Below are 17,856 nucleotides of genomic sequence, written 5' to 3'. Positions count from 1 at the left end.
GTAAATGTCTTTCATGTCTTTCAGTTGGAGTATGGCTCAGCAAACTGTGGTATATGTATGTCATGGAAGACTATTGTTCTATTAGAAACCAGGAGGGATGGAAATTGAGGGAAGCCTGGAGGGATTTGTATGAACTGATGCTGAGTGAGATGAGCAGAACCAGAAAAACATTGTACACCCTAACAGCAACATGAGGGTGATGATCAACCCTGATGGACTTACTCATTCCATCAGTGCAACAATCAGGGACAATTTGGGGCTGTCTGTGGTGAAGAATACTTTCTTTATCCAGAAAAATAACTGTAGAGTTTTAATAAAGACCAAGGACTATTATGTTTAATTTAGAAAAAAAACCTGATATTTTATTGTCTGATCTTGCTATCTCTTATACTTTATGTTTCTTCCTTAAGGATATGATTTCTCCCTCATCACATTCAATTTGGATCAATGAATACCATGGAAAAAATGTAAAGACTGGCAAATTGCCTTCTATAGAGCGAGGGAAGTAAGATTAGGGGGAAAATTGTAAAATTCAAAATAAATAAAATCTTTAAAAATAAGAGTGTGAATTTGGTGCTGGAAAGAACTTTACAACTCATCTAGTATAAAGTATATTGGATATAAGAGACAAATGGTGGACTTGGGTTTGACTTCTTCCTCTGATACATACTGTCTCTGTAACTGTGGAAAATTTAATAAACCATTCTTAGACTTACTTTCATCATGCATAGAGTAGTTAAGTTGGTAGAACTGTTATACAGATCAGATGAGAAATGTATGTAAAGGTCTTTGTAAACTTCAGTGGACTAATTATGTTAACCAATTTTATGGTCTATTTGAGGAAATTGAGGCCTATAGTTATGAAGCCATTGCTTTAGATTTCACATCCAGTTATTTCCAGGAGTAAGATTCAAATCCAAGTCTCTATTCCTTGTTCTTTCTGCTATGACAATTCTCTGTAACATTGCTCCCAGAATCAGACATCCTTTATCCATCTGTAAGTCTCATATGCCCCAGTCTTGCAACCTCTCACTCAGGGGGTCTTATGGACCCTTTAAGAATTAATGATGGGGAAGTGAAATTGTATATTAAGAAACATTGCCTCTCTTTGTCAGTCTTGATTAGGTAAGAAAGAAGAGGAACAACCAGAATCACTACTTGGATTCCTACTTTTGGGACCAATCTCTTGGTCTGTGAGACATTTTCTACCTTCTATTTCTCTCCTGTCCTGAGAGCTATAGTATTGGAGAAATGTTTGAAATTTATTGATTTAGGAAATCTCAGAAAGAGTGATGAATACACTGGTAGAAATGAATAAGAATTATAATATGAGAAAGGGATATTAGAGCAGGAGACTAGAGGGGAGAAGCCATGGGGTATGATTTCTCTGAAGGAGCATTAAACATTTGGGCTTGTCTAGACTCCCTCCTTAATAAGGAGTTCTCTGCATTGTCCTACAGTAGGAGGTATTTAATAAAGATTACTCAGAAAATTAAGGAATAATTAAGCAGTGAATCAAGTAGTAGACAATAAAGTGGCCTTAACTTGTTGATCCCAATTTCCTCTCAAGACAAGAATTTTTTCTTCTATATGGTATTGAGACTGACCCTGGGCAGATATGATTGAGAGTGTCTGCTGGAGGCAGCTAGATGCAGTGGATAGAGCACCAGCCCTGGAGTCAGGAGGACCTGAGTTCAAATTTGGCCTCAGTCACTTAATAATTGCCTAGCTGTGTTTACTTGGGCAAGTCACTTAACCCCATTGTTTTGCAAAAACAAAAAAAAAGTGTCTGCTGCAGATTGATGCAATACTTGAGTTGAACAATGAGAATCTCAACAAATTCAAAGTATATATTCTTCCCATGGAGAGAGATTTCTCAAGATCTCTAGGGAGTCAGATGAAAAAGTCTGATAACACTGACATAGCTGAACTAATGGTTCATGCTTATGAGAAATGAGAGACATGAGATGAGGCTTTTATGATTTGGGAGAAGATGGGCCTGAGAAAGCTATGAGAGCAAGCAAAGAGAGAGGACTCACAAAACAGAAAATATGGAGAGAGATGCTTTGTCTACTACATTGTCTTCCAATCTTTCTTTCCTGCTATGCCACCTCACCATGCTCTCTTACTTTCCTCATTTCCCCTGTGTCTTCTATAACCCAGCTTCTCTCTCATCTCTTCTAACTAGCTTTTGCTGACCTTCACTTCTCTGTCTCCTTCTATTCCCTCCACATTTCCTTTATCTCCATCCCTCCCTTTTCCTTTCTCCCATCTGCTTCCCTCTCTTATATCTCTAATTTCCTCCATTTCTTCCTCATTTCCTCTCAAACTTGTAAAGGGTTAATGCCCCCTCCCCATTTTCTGTTCCTGCCTCCATTCCAGAAGGACTCATAATAGAAAGAATGCTGAACTTTGAGAAGGGATTAGTGGAAAGAAACAATGGGATTGTTTTTGCTCTTAAGGCCATTGGTCTGTCAATGATGTCTTATTCTAGGAAATGATGATAGTTTACTTTGTATTGTCTCCCCCCATTAGACTGTAAGGCTCTTGAGGACAAGAAATGTCTTTTGCCTCTTTTTTTTAATCCCTAGTGCTTAAAACAGTGCTTGACACAAGAAGACACTTAAATGTTTATTAGCTAATTCCAGAGATAAGAGATCCCAGGCATGGTCAAAGTTTAAATATCAATCCTGACCAAAGATAGAGAGGAAAGGCTGAGCTACAGTACAATTAAGTCAGAGTTTTCTAGGGACTGGGGGGAGGGTAAAGCAGTAGGAAAATAAGAGTGAAAAATCAGGGGACAGTATAAGTTGAGCCTTATCTCTGAACAAAGAAGAGAGTTGGGAACAGGACAGCAGTCCTAGGAGTAGAATTGCTTGAGCAATGGTCTTGGGGTAAACTTTTCAAGGCTAATCAGATATTGTGGTAAGGACTTTAGATGAGTTGGTCTTGGTGTTTCTGCCATGTTTTATTAGATTAGGAGATGGACTCAAAGACAAAGATAGTAAGAGGAATGACTCTCTGATAGGACCACTGACATTGGATGAGGTATGTCACTTAAAATCCTAGAGTAAAAGTGACAACTTTATGCACATGGATTCACATCCTACCTGATATGTGGTCTTCTGGTCTGACATGGGAATAGGAATTTAGAGGGGGGGAAAAAGTCTTTCTTCACATAATTTAATTACAGAGTTTATGTCTAAGACTGATACTAAAAATGGATGAGGAGATATTCCTCTAAAACCAGTGTGAGAGACGTTTCCTTGAATCTTGCTTTGGACTACTAATGGTCACTGCCTATATTTCCTTTCTATATTCCACATGATGATGCTGATAATTGTCATTAGTTCTTGACATGACATTAGAGAGTTGATGGCTTGACAAACATTTGAATTAGATTTGAGTGAGAGGGTGCTGTGCTAAGTCACCAGTCTCTCTTTCCATAACTGGATTCAGTGACCAGATTTGGTTCAGGATTACTGGAGATAACCTGGGATATGAGACAATCAGGGTTAAGTGAAATGCCTTAAGGTCACACAGTATCGAGTATCTGATACTATATTTGAACTCAGGTCCTCCTAACTCCAGAGGGTTGCTCTATCCATTGTGCCACCTTACTGTCCCAATATATCTATATTCCACTAGATTCTTCCCTATTAGAATGTGAGCTTTTTGAAGGCAGAGAATGTTTGGATTTTTGCTTGTTTGCTTCCTTCTTTGCATTCTCAGCAATTAGTAAAGTGCCAGACACATGTAATAAATGATTATTTACTAATTTATCATGGTCAGTTGTCTAAGCAGCATCTAATCCTCTCTAATATCTATGCTATCTCCCTTATTTTCTGCACTAGCACATAGACTTGGAGAATCTAGTTCTGTCTTTTAAGCCAAAAAGGAAAACTAATCCTTTAGAGGTGGGCAGGGGTTTTATAGTAGGGTGAGCCTTTCCTCTTATCCCTAGGGTTCTTATGAGAGGGATTCTCATGATTCCTTTGGAATTGTTTTTTCCTCTCCATATTTTTCAGATTAAACTCAGTTGGATCAGCAAAATGCCAAGTGGGAAGAACAATAAGTCAGAGGGAAGAATGGAGAATATCTTGACAGACTGAGTCAAATGGGGACAGTCGAGAACTACATGGAATGAAGGTTTGGGGCAGCAAGTCCACTAAGAATATGGATCAGGAAGTGATAACATTGAGGAAACAGAAAAAACAGGCACTAAAGGTCAGGAAGGAGAAGATGAAAATCAGTGACCAGGGAAGAATTCAAAAAAGCAGTTAAAATTCTAGCAACTAGAGGTTGAAATTTGCCTCAGTGATTAGATTTGAGACATAAGGACAGAGGTAGAGTGGAGGAATAAGTTGTTATATCAGATAAAGATCAAGTACATTTATCTGGATAAAGATCATTCTATTTTTTTTCCTAAATTGAGTAAAGGGCATCTAGATAGAACAATGGAAGAGCACAGGTCCTGGAGTTAGGAGAACCTGAGTTCAAACTGGCCTCAAAAACTTGATAGTTACTAACTGGATAATCTTGGATAAGTTATTTAACCTCATTCCCTTGCAAAAACAAAACAAAAAAAAATAAGTAGTCCTATATTCAGGGTATGATATGAGGTGGTAGGTTCTAGGAATTGAAAGACTATTATTATATGATTAACTATATATTATAATCTCTTAATCATAATTATCATTAACAAAAACTATAGCATATTGCTCTCAAAGAATCCTAAAACAATTAAAATATATATTAAATGCTCTTTAAATCATTATATGAATGTTAATCATTGTTGCTCTCATGATTGCTATTATTATGGGATTATAGTACTACATAAATAGCATGGAACATGAGGAGATCTGTGCTTTCTTCATTGCCCACATACAACTAGAATGGGGCATTCAAAATTCTTACAGCCCACACTTACTGGGCCTGACTCATGTGGCAGAATTTTGCAAAATTGGTACTTTCTGCAAAATTTGTTGCTGCCTTTGGCAGATTTTTGCACTGAAAAACTAAAGCTAAGATGGTTACTGTGGGAAGAACAAACATCTAAGCCTAGAGCAAGGGTCTCCATTACACTGGACAGACAGACAGTGAAACAGGGTGCTACGATAAGTTTTAGTATAAGCCTTTGTTACATCTTTGCATATGTTAGAGCAATGGTGCTTCCAAACATGTGGGAAGTGGAGGAGTGCTGAGTGAGCTCAGAGTAAGTTTGTGTTAGTTCCTGATTTTTTTAAATCTTCTTTTGAATTCTTGGTTTCCTAGACCATGAAGTCAGCTGAAATGGCTTTATTTTTGGCATATAATTTCTGTTTTGGAAAAGTTTTTAAAGTTCATGGGTATCAGAGAAAATGTCTCTTCACATGCGTTAGATGTTGATTACCCATTTCAGTTTTACTCTTTCTACTCTACATTCCATTTCTTCTTCTCTACCCTTGCCTGGGAGGTTGATTCCTAAGAGTCACAAAAATTGAGACACTGGACAGAGGCAGGCAGAATTAAGTATCAAAACAAACATGTTTTCCAATGACCTGTCTCTCACTACCAGACTTAAGTGTTCTGAGAAACCCAGTTCCTGTTCTGATCTCTGTTATCTTTCCTGGCAGAGTACAACTCAATATACTATGAATATTCTACTTTCACATTCATATACCTCATTTGCCTGAGAAGAACAGCTAATTTCATTAGTTTTATCAAATGTTATGAGGAATCTATTGACAATCCAGTTTATGAATGGGATTTGGAAATTGATCTACTAGTAATAGGCGATAAATCATCCTGAAAACATTTTTTAGCAGAAAAGCTTTAGCTATAGTTTAGTGGGAATGAGGAAGAGGGGAGGAGACTCCGGGAAGAAAGAAGCAGATGCCTACAAGACTGGATGAAGCAACATCTGGATGTATGATCAAGTTGAGTGTTTGATATAAGGAAATGAGTGAGAATAAAAAAGTCATATTTTAAGAAATGCTTGGGGCAGTTAGGTGGCACCGTGGATAGAACACCAGCCCTGGAGACCTGAATTCAACTCTGGCCTCAGATACTTAATAATTAACCTAGTTGTGTAACCTTGGTCAAATCACTTAACCCCACTGCCTTGCAAAAAACAAAAAGAAATATGCTTGATTAAAGGGATTGCACACCAAGAAGATTAAAAGAATGAAAAGTCCTAAAAGGGTCAAATGGGTCTGATTTTTATACTATACCTAATTACAAATTTATATTAATAGTTATTATTATTAATTTTGCTATCTAAATATATTTCAAATAATAGAGGTTAATATTTCTAGTATATTCTTGGATTACCAAAGAATTATCTTTACTATTTACTGAATAGCCCAAGAACACTAAATGGCAGAGGGGGAACACATATCTATTGCTTATACTTATGGCAAATCTTAATGGAATCTTATGGACCTCAGTTTTGCTCTCTAGAATGATGTTATCTAGATGTTATCTCAAGTCCTTTCCAGTCCTAAATCCCATGAACAGGTGGGGGATGCAAATATTGTAGCAGCTTGATTTTATACATGAGGAAACCGAAGCTCAAAGACTTTGAGAGAATTACTGAAAGCCATAGAGATTCAAATTTTCAGAGCAAAAATTTCAATATATTATCTCATGCTTCCCTACTTAATTTCTCTGTATGCTATTATGGTCACTTTTGGGAGGTCCTGGACTTTTTTAGCCATCAGTTGGTCAATAAATATTAAGTATCAGCTTTGTGTCAGATACTGTTCTATGGTTATAAAGAAATAAGATAAAAACATGAAATTACAAAGAGAACCAACAATCTTGAAATAAATGATGATTTTTTTTAAATTTCAGAGAACTTAAATTTAGAACCCCTGTTTCTTAAAGTTGAGGTCTGCCCATATCATTCCTTAGTCAATAAACTCAAGTGATCCCCCATTACCTGCAGGATTAAATATAAAATCCTCTGATTGGTTTTCAAAGTCCTGTATAACGTAACCTTTTCAATTATCTGATACATCACTCCCATCCTGACTTCCAAGGTAAATGAATCTTCACCATCAGTGACCTCTTTTGCTATTCCTCAAAAAGATGCTCTTTCTCCAGAATCTGACAACTTTCACTGGCTGTTCCTTGTGCCTAAAATGTTTTCCCTCCTCATCTCTGATTGTGAGCTTTCCCATCCCAGGTACCAACAAAAATCTCATCTTCTGCAGGAAGCCTTTCTTTGCTCACCTTCCCTTTGTTGACTGTCTCCAGCTTATCTAGCTTATGGATTCTGTTTTATACATAGTGATACATACTTGTTTATTTTTTTTCTCCTTCATTAGACTATAAGCATCTTGAGACTAAGAATAGTCTTTTGCCTTTGTGTCTCCAATTCTTAGCAAAGTACCTGGTCAACAGTAGACAATAAGTGATATTGACTTTTAGATGAAATACATATTATATTTAGCACTTGCTACTGTGAGTATTAAATTGAGCAATCATAAAATCATGGAATCTTGCTATTCTGGACTGAAAGGGAGTTCAAAGGTCATTTAGTTCAGCCCCTATCATAACTAGTTGAGTAATGTATTGACTCTTGTAGTAGAAAGGAATAATCACTAATGTGTACCTACTTCTTCAGAGCCAGTCAATGCCTAATTTGGAGGGCTTTTGTCATCTATATGCACATGTGTATTTCCGAGTCACAAAATTTCCCTCCACCCTCCCTTCCCACTCCCCTCCCCTCAGCGGGGAATAGTCAGGTTAGCATTTTAGATACAAATTTTGTTAAACATGTTTACAAATTAGTAATTTTTTGGCATGAGGAATTAGGATTAATGGGAAAGATACATAAGAGATCATTTTTATAGAGTGTTCATAAGATTCAGAAGGGTTGTTTTTTTCTCTGTGTTTTGTTTTGTTTTGTTTTGTTTTTCTTCCTTTGGTTGGGGATAGTATAGTCCATAAGCAGCCAAATACAGTTGACTTAGCTCTCCAGACTGTCAAGAGGAGCTGCTTCCATTAAGATTGTTCATCTCACAATGTTGTTGTTGATGTGTACATTGTTCTCTTGGTTTAATTTGGAGTTAATCACAGAACTACTATTAGTAATGTCTAGTTTCAGATATTCTGAGTGGGTTCATTGCTAGCACTCAGAGAGGAGCATTTCATTTCAAGTTAACCATATGCCTATTAACAAGACAGGACACATTGAGGAAACTTTTACCTAAAGAAGATAAAAAGTAGCTGATTGCATTTAGCCTGGGATGTGTACTGGATCTTCCCCAAAAGGGCTTACACCCATAGAGAGACCAGTGTGAAGTATTTTCCCTGAGAATGAGAGGGGTGGGGATGAATTTCAGTGATAATTCTAGCTCCTTAATCCTCATATCCTCAAATGACCATCATTACAAAGTTGGAAGAAAAGTCAACATTTTGGTACAACTAGTGGAGGACTGACTGGGTACAGATTTCAGATTTTTTAAAAAGGGTAAAAACTTTAAAACAATTAAGAGTTCTCTAAAAATGGAATATGCTTACTCATTTGTTAATAATATCCCTATCAATGGAGGTATCAAATAGATTCTAGATAATTATTTGTCAGGGATGTTGTTTGTGAGCTTAGATAAATACTGGATAAGATAACTCCTAATATTTATTAAAACTCAATATTCTTAGATTCTGATTCTGTTTTCCAATTGTCTCCCTGAGGAACTTCCTAGGGAAAGGACTTATCTGGGAATTTCCTAAATAATTCACCATGATTTTATGAACTGATTATAGAGGTTTCACTTCTTTCTAGAGTTTCTTTTTTTATATCTAGCTATATTTTTTTAAATCTTTCATCTACTGCCATAGTAATAGAAGAACTTATAGAAACCAAATTACAGAGAAGTTCCAGGACATGAGGGAAAGGAATGCTTGTTGATGGGAATATGAAAACGTATGCAACAGATTCACAAAGCTATTGCTTCTACAAAAATGTTGTCATAGAGAACAAAAAGAACATGAATTCCTGGTCCATGGAAGGGAACATGCAAGATAATGGAATATCAAGGACAACTTATAGAAGTGGCAGCTTTATTTGATGGGAAGAGAAGATGGGAAGATGGGAAGAGAAGATACCATCTGCAGATTGTTGTGTTTCAGTTTGCTGCTGGAAAGCAATACTAGCCAAAGTGTAAATTGGACTGTGCAGAGAGAAATCTCTACCAGAAAAAGTTTCACTATGTTTTCTATATTACTTGCAGAGAAATGAATCAGAGAGAGAAAAAACAACACCAACAAGGTTTATTGACTTGATTACTAATGATTGACCTTCTCTGGAAGGTCCCATGACAGAAATCATGTCCCAGGCAGAAAAATTTCTGTTTGTCATTGACAGTTTTGGATGAACTGAAATTCCCCTGATAGGAGCACAGCTTTGATCTGTGTAAAGATTGGAATCCACAGCAGCCAGTGCTCATCCTCCTGAATATTTTATTAAGGATCATTACAAGACTCACTGCTCTTCAAACAACAGAAAAAAAAAGAACCTGACATACAAAATTACTTTGGTCCCATGGAAGATCAAAATACATACTCAAAAGACAAAACTGAAGCATCTATATCCAAAACCTCCAAAGGAAATAGAAAATGGGCTCAGAAAATGAGCTCAAAAAGACTTGGAAAAGAAATTAAAGGAAGTAGAGGGAAAATTGGAAGGAGAAATGAGAGGGATGCAGAGACCAAATCAGCAGCTTGGTGAAAGAAATACAAAAAATACTAAAGAAAACAATATGTTAAAAACCAGTTTAGGCCAAATGGAAAAAGCAACACAAAAGGCAAATGAGGAGGAGAATACCTTAAAAAGTAGAATTGGGGGGCGGCTAGGTGGTGTAGTGGATAAAGCACCAGCCTTGAAGTCAGGAGTACCTGGGTTCAAATCCGGTCTCAGACACTTAATAATTACCTAGCTGTGTGGTCTTGGGTAAGCCACTTAACCCCATTTGCCCTGCAAAAACCTAAAAAAAAAAAAAGTAGAATTGGCCAGCTGGAAAACAAGATAAAAAAGCTCTTTGAAGAAAATAATTCCTTCAAATGTAGAATGGAACTAAAGGAAGCCAATGACTTTGTGAGAAATCAAGAAGAAATAAAACTATACCATAAAAATACCCCAAAACAAAAAAAAAATTAGAAGAAAATGTGAACTATCTCATTGGAAAAACAACTGACCTTGAAAACAAACCTAGGAGAGATACCTTAAAATTACTGGCTTACCTGAAAGTCATGACCAGGAAAAGAGCCTAAACTACATTTTTCAAGAAATAATACATCAAAATTGCCCTGAGATCCTAGAAGCAGTGGATAAAATAAAAATTGAGGGAATTTGCTGATCACCTCTTGAAAGAGATCCAAAAAGAAAAACTTTCAAAAATATTATAGCTAAATAAAGTTTCCTTCAAAGCTCAGCTACAATGCTATCTCCTACTTAGTTCTAGAAAAGTTAGTTATGATGATAAATGAAGAGAACATAATTAGAAGGATACTTATTAGCAGAAAGGAGACAAAATGATTTATATCTCAGGAAAGAATTAACTGATCATTGGATCACAGATACAGAGGTGAAAGGGTTCAAGAGGAAACAACTAATTATTAAGCACCTTGAAATTCAGTTCAATTAAGTTTTAGGAATCCCCCACTATGTGGAAGGCCTTGTGCTAATGATGCTTTACAAATATCTATGAAGAGGCAGGGCCCTAAGAGGCCAATTGATCTAATTTCTGTCCTGCATTTTACATTGGGGGAAATTGAAACTTATTAAGGTTATAACTCAGCTAAAGCAATGTCATAGCTGAGATTTGAATCCAGGCCTTCAGATTGACTGGGTCAATATAGACTGAAGAAAATGAAAATATCATATATATGTGGGTGTAATACAGGCTCCACTCCCCAGTTTCATCTTCAGGGACTAGGGCTCCTTGTCACCATATTAGCTTTCTATAGTTAGGGCTCTTTTTCTTTTTTTGATTCATTTAAAAATGAGATCTGCTCATGAGACACAGGATGTACAGTTCCAAGTTATTTTGTACTGGAAGCCAGGGGTATCATCTCTAGCTTTCTGCATTGGGGTCTCAAATGATAGCAGCTTGCTCCTTCACTAGCAGAGCCTGGTTCAATCCTGCCTTTTGCACCAGCATTCCAGGATTTTCACTATACCTTCCACACTGACGTTGGGGCCCTCACAAGCTAGCCTGCTGTACTACTGACCTGCTGAGTCAGGACCCAAGTTCCTTGGATACTGAACTGTACTGTGGCTAAAGGTCTCCCCCTGACTTCCCAGTCCTTCCCCAACCCCTACACTGGGTTGCATTCCCCTTTTATCCATGTGACACAGACCTATCCTCAAGTTCCTCCAAAACATATTGAGTTGAAAAGCTGTTTCACTCTTTTTGAGGGTTCTGTCACTTTAGGATCTGTTTAGAGATTTAATTTAAAGTTATTTCAGAGGGAAAATTAGAATAAGCTCTGTGCTCTTGCTAGTTTCTCTCTGACATCTTAATTCTGCCCAAGAAGTCCTTTAGCATTCATTTTTAAAACTTGAATTTCAGATTCTCTCCCATTGTTCTTCCCAATTCCCCCTCATTGAGAAGGCAAGAAATTTGATATTTTATATATGTGTAGTTTGTAAACATTTCCACAATAGTCATGTTGTGAAAGAAAATATAGAATAAAATAAGAAAGATAACGTTTTTTAAAAGTATGCTTTAATCTGTATTCATATGTTATTTGTTCTTTCTCTGTGAATTGACATTTTTCATTGTAAATACTTCAAGGTTGTTTTGGATCAATGTATTGTTGGGAATAGCTATCATTCACAGATGACCATCTCACTATATTTTTTGTTACTTTGTACTCTTCACTTTGTATCAGTTCACGTAAGCCTTTCCAGGATTTTCCTGAGAGAATCCTTCTCATCATTTCTTATAGCAGAAAAGTATTCCATCATAATCACATACCAAAACTTGTTCAGTCACTCCCAACTAATGGATATCTTCTCAGTCTCTACTACCAGAAGAAAAGAACTGTGCTAAAGAATATTGTACACTGAAGTTTTTATTCTCTTTATTTTTTATCTCTTTTGGGATACAGATTTAGTATTGGCACCACTAGATCAAAGAGCTTACATGGCTCTACAACACTCTTAACTGCTTTACAGAATGGTTAAACCAGTTCACAACTCCACCAATGGTACATTAATGAAACATCTACTACTCTTTTAAATAGTGTTGTTTATCATTTAACATAATGGGAAGTCAATTGTTGTTGTAAAATACATATATTTGCAGAATTTTTAATGTTTTAATCAATAGAAATGACTTTTTAATTTTTTTTCTAAAAATTATTATGTATCACATAGGATGTATAGGGAGTAAATCAATCATTAAGCAATAAGTCCAGTGGATTCTTATTATCTCTAGGTCCTCATTCTCCCAGTGAGTCCTCACTGGATATCAAGTTGCAAAGGAAAACTTAAAAAGGAGTGGAGGAAAAGGCAGGGTAGCAGGGGGGTAGAGAGGTGAGTTTGGAGGAGGATAACTAAAGCAAAACTATTACTTTGGAGTTGCTGAAGTATGTTGTAAGAAGCAAAGATAATTGCTAGCCCATGGAGGAAAAAATATTCTTTTACTTTCCCTGAAGTTCCAGGAAAGGCAATAGGGGGTAGGGTTCTGAGGGATGCCAAACTTCCAGCAAAGCTAAAGTAAAGTGATTTTCATCATTGTAAAACAGGATGACTTGTTGCATATCAGTAGAGAAGAAATAGTTTTCAAAAGGAAGGTAATTTTTTAAAAAAAAAATAATTTTTCAAGGGAATTATCATAGAGAAAAGGAGAGATCCTACAGGACTGTTGGAGAGGAACAAATGTCCTGATTTTTAAAAAAAGTAAACAAAAGTACATGTGGTAAATGACAATTTATTCAAACCAATCTACTTATTCAGTGCCATCCCAATTTCCAAAACATTTTATTGAATTAGGAAAAATGATAAATTCTATTTGGAAAACAAAAAATCAAGAATTTCAAAGAAACTAATGGAAAAAAAGTAAAGGAGAGTGGTTTAGCAATACCAGATCTTAAACTATATTATAGGGGAGTAATCATCAAAACTGTCTAGTACTATTTAAGAAACAGAAAGCTAGATCAGGACAACAGAGTAGATATGTAATGCACAGTAGAAAAATGATTATATGAACATTGTGTTTAATAAATGTAAAGGTTCAAGTTTTGAAGATAAGAATTTATTGTTTGATAAAAAAAATTTATGGGCAAACCAGAAGAGCAATCTTGGAAGAAATTGGATATAGAACAATATCTTAACATTATTTAGGAAGAAAAGGTCAAAATGGATACATGACCAAATACAAAGGGAGATATCACAAGAAAATTAAAAGAATATGAAACATATTACCTATCAAACTACGGGATAGAACAATTTCTGATTAAACAAGAGAAAGAAAAAATTGGGAGATATAAAAATAAATAATTTTAATTATATTAAATTAAAAAGGTTTTATGTAAATAAAATCAAGGAAAATTGGGGGAAATTATAATCAGGTTCTTCAATAAAGATGCCATTTCTCAAATATAGTAAGAATTTTGTTAAATTTTTAAAAATACAAATCATTCCCCAATTGATAGTCAAATGATATAACAGGAAGTTGTATATGAAGAAATCACATCTATCTGTCTACCTATCTAGTCATAAGAAAAAATCCTCTAAATCATTATTGATTAGAGAAATAAAGATTAAAATTAACATGAAAAATTATTTTATATCTAATCTGGCTAAAATTACAGTAACTCATAGGTAAATAGCTAAATAAGTAGTAATATATGATTGTGATAGAATATTAATACGCTATAAGAAATGAGGTGAGGATGCAAGGAGAAGATTAAAAATTGCACAGCAGAGAGCAATACTCAGAAGGAAGCACAGAAACATGGGATAATTTTGTTTTAGTTGCAGTTCTTGTTTTTTGTAAATAGAAAAAAATATTTTTTCATGAATGTGCCAATTCATTTTTTTCTGGATTTGAAAATTAATACTCACACACATATGTCAGCAGGGTAGTTTTGAAAACAGTGTATACCATCTCTTACAGTTCTGTTAGTATAAACAATCTGAAATGAAAAATCATGGTTTTATTTTGAAACACTTGTTTCTATGGTGCTGCGTATATGGAATTGTTTTTTTTTTGTTTTTGTGTTTAAGTTCAAAATAAACAAAACTTTTTAAAAAGAACAACCACAGAATGAATTTTTAAGTGGGCTTGGAATAAAAAGGAATATTCAGCATGAGGTTAGATGTCATTGATTTAGATGATTTTTAGCATCATTTCCTTTCAATTCAGTGAGAATCCTTCAAGGAGAAACAGTCTTTTTTTTTTAAGAACAAATCACAATGGTGATCTCATTATCTTTGACAAGGCTACTAGACTAAAAACATCAAGGAAATGCAAAAGACATATTTTAGCTGGATCTTAATAAATCATTTGAGAAGATTTTGCTGTTTTTTCTGTTGAGTCAAAGTGATGAGGGCCAGATAGTATCCACATAATCACAGCTGGAATTGTTTGAATGTTCAAATTCCAGAAGGAAGTGATGGGTTAGAAGTGCACCTCAAGTGAAGAACCCTTGGAATTGTGGTAGTTTTCGTATCAGCAAATTTTTTAATCAAAGAAGAGATAGAAAAAGAAAAGAGAATGACATATAGCAACAAGTGGATTCATAATAAAAATTATCAGTGGCCTAGAATTACCTATCCTCTTCCTTGGTGGAGAATTAGCTTTCTTTCAATTCCTTTCTTCAAGAAAAGAGACTTAATTGCTCTCCTTCCAAACAAAACCAATGCAATGAAGATCAGAAGGAAATCAGCATACTGGGGATGGGATAGGATATTTTACATTATGTATTTCTGATTAAAGGTCTCATTTCTCAATTATGTCGAGAAATGAATTAAATATACAAGATTACAATGATTCTTCAATTAATAAGTGCTCAAAGACATGAACAGCTTTCAGATGAAGAAATCAAAGCTTTATGTTATCATAAGAAAAAATGTTCTAAATACCTATTGCTAAGAGACATGCAGTATTACAGTATTCCTCAAAACTCTTTGATTGGTTAATATGACAGAAAAGAAAAAATTATAAATATTCAATGGGATGTGAGAAAATGAGGACATTAATGTCATGTTGGTGGAGCTGTGAAGTAATCCAACCTGTCTGAAGAGCAATTTGGACCTATGTCTAAAGGGCTATACAACCCTTTGATACAGAAATACCACTACTAGGATTGTATCCCCAAAATATTTTAAGAAGATGGGAAAGGGCTGTATTCATTTGAAGAAATTAAAATGTTTATGGCTGCTCTTTTGGTGATGACAAAGAATTGGACTTTGACAAGATGTCCATCAATTGCAAAGCGGCTGAACAATTTCTGGTATATGACAATTATGGAATACTATTGTACTTTAAGGAATGATGAGCAGTATGCTTTCAGAAAAACCTGGAAATACTTTTATGAACTGAATGCAGCTTGAAGTGAGTAGAATCAGGAGAACATTGTACACAGTAACAGCAATATAACATGATGATCAGCTGCAAATGACTTAGATACTCTCAGCATTACAATGATCCAAGATAATTCCAAAGAACTCATGATGAAAAGTATTCTTTAGCATCAAAGAAAGACCTGATGAAGACTGAATACATGTTAAATCATACGTTTTTGCTCTATTGTTTAAAATTTTTTAGTCTGTATATTCTTTTTATCCATTTTTATTTTTTCAAGTAGATTGTTATCACCATTAATCTATTTGCAATTTTATCAGTTCTATATTTTTCTACCACCTTTTCTTCCCTCTCCCTCTTCCCCAGTGGTAAACAATCTATTAAAATTATATATGTACAAGCATGTTTAACATATTTCCATATTGATTATTTTGTAATAGAAGAATTAGAACTAATAAAAAATGAGTAAGAAAGAAAAAAAAAATTTTAAGTTTTAAAAGGCAAACAAAATATGCTGGGCTTTGCATTCAGATTCCATAGTTTTTCCTCTGGATGTGGACGGCATTTTTTTCTTAACAGTCTCTCAGGATTATCTGTGATCACTGGATTCCTGAGAGGAGTTTCATTTATCATAGTTTATCATCTTACAAGGGTGATGCTGATGTGAACAATAGTCTCTTGATTCTACTCACTTCACTAAGCACCAGTTCATGCAAGTCTTTCCATGCCTCTCTATAAAGTCCAGTCACTCATATTTTCTTATAGAACAGTACTCCATAACATTCATATACCATAACTTGTTCAGTCATTCCCCAATTGAAGGGCATCCTTCAAATTACAGTTCATTGCAGCTACAAAAAGAACTGCTATAAATATTTTTGTACATGTGGGATTTTACCCCCCTTTTAATGATCTCCTTGGGATATAGAACTAGTAGTGATATTGCTGGATCAAAGGGTATGCACAACTTTATTACCCTCTGGGCATTGTTCCAAATTGCTCTCCAGAATGGTTGAATCAGTTCACAACTCCACCAATAAGATATTAGTGTCCTATTTTTCTCACATTCTCTCCAGTACTGATTATTTTCCTTTTTTGCCATCTTAGCTAATCTGATATGTGTGATGTGGTACTTCAAAGTTGTTTTAATTTGCATTTCTCTAATCAATAATGATTTGGAATATTTTTCATATGACTATAAATAGCTTTAATTTCTTCAACTGAAACTGCCTGTTAATATCCTTTGACAATTTATCAATCAAATAATGATTTGTAAATCTCATAAATTTGATTCAGTTCTCCATATATTTTAGAAATGAGACCTTTATCAGAAACACTGTGAAAATTGTTTTCCAGTGTCATCCTTCCTTCTGATCAGTTGCATTGGTTTTATATGTAGAAAAACCTTTTAACTTAATAATAGCTGAAATTTATCAATTTTGCAATTTATAATGTTCTGTATCTCTTTTTTTGGTCATAAACTTCTCCCCTCTCTATAGGTCCAATAGATAAAATATTTCTTATCCTCTTAATTAGTTTATGATATCACCCTTTATGTCTTAATCTTATACTGATTTCTATATTATTTTGGTATAGGTTGTGAGATGTGGGTCTGTGCCTAGTTTTACCATATTATATTCCAGTTTCCCCAGCAATTTTTTTTCAAATTGTGAGTTTTTATCAAAGAAGCTAGTATTTGTGGATTTATCAAATAGTAGATCACAATAGTTATTTCTACTGTTTCTTTTGTATCAAATCGAATTCACTGGTCCACTTATCTATTTCTTAGTCAATACCAGACAGTTTTGATGACTGCCATTTTATAATATAATTTTAAATCTTTGTTCATTTGCACTTTTTCATTAAATTCCTTGATATTGTTGACTTTTTATTGCTCCAAATGAATTTTGTTACTATTTTTCCTAGCACTATAAAATAGGTTTTTAGTAGTTTAAATGGTATGGCACTGAACAATAAATCAAATTTGGGTAGAATTGTCATTTTTATTATGTTAACTTGGCTAACCATAAGCAAGTAACATTTTCCCAATTGTTTAGATCTGACTTTATTTGGGTGCAAAGTATTTTGTAATTTTGTTCATATAATTTCCTCATTTGTCTTGGGAGGAATACTTCCAAGTATTTTATGTTGTCTAAAGTTACTTTAAATAGCAATTCTCTTTTTTTTTCTTTTGCTTTTGAGCTTTACTGAACATATATATATATATATATGTGTGTGTGTGTGTGTGTGTGTGTGTGTGTGTGTGTGTGTGTGGATTTATTTAATAACCTAATATTTTGTTAAATTTGATAATTGTTTCATGTAGTGTTTTTGT

Source organism: Macrotis lagotis, chromosome 1, assembly GCF_037893015.1.
Source record: "Macrotis lagotis isolate mMagLag1 chromosome 1, bilby.v1.9.chrom.fasta, whole genome shotgun sequence".
Lineage (NCBI taxonomy): Eukaryota > Metazoa > Chordata > Mammalia > Peramelemorphia > Peramelidae > Macrotis > Macrotis lagotis.
Note: the sequence above shows the minus strand (reverse complement) of the source record.